Consider the following 296-nt stretch of genomic DNA (forward strand, 5'->3'; position numbering starts at 1 on the left):
AGAGAGAGAGAGAGAAATTATTTAGGATTCAATTATTTAGCTCCAGAGATAATTATCCAATTTATTTTTGAAATGTGTCACAACTATCTCTTAGGTCCTCTCTGCTTCTCTGTCCCAGTTCTTTATTTTTTCACTCTGTAGGCATTTTATTCTTGAAATATATTTTATTCTGTTTGCATTTTATATTTATCTGAACGAGTGTCCCCGTTTTTGCTCTATATCAAGATTTATGAAAAAACGCCTTTCGGTTATCCAAAATGACAAAGGAAATGAGAAAGAATATGCAAGTTTAAGAA

This window comes from Microtus ochrogaster, unplaced genomic scaffold (genome assembly GCF_000317375.1).
Source record: "Microtus ochrogaster isolate Prairie Vole_2 unplaced genomic scaffold, MicOch1.0 UNK6, whole genome shotgun sequence".
Classification (NCBI taxonomy): Eukaryota; Metazoa; Chordata; class Mammalia; order Rodentia; family Cricetidae; genus Microtus; species Microtus ochrogaster.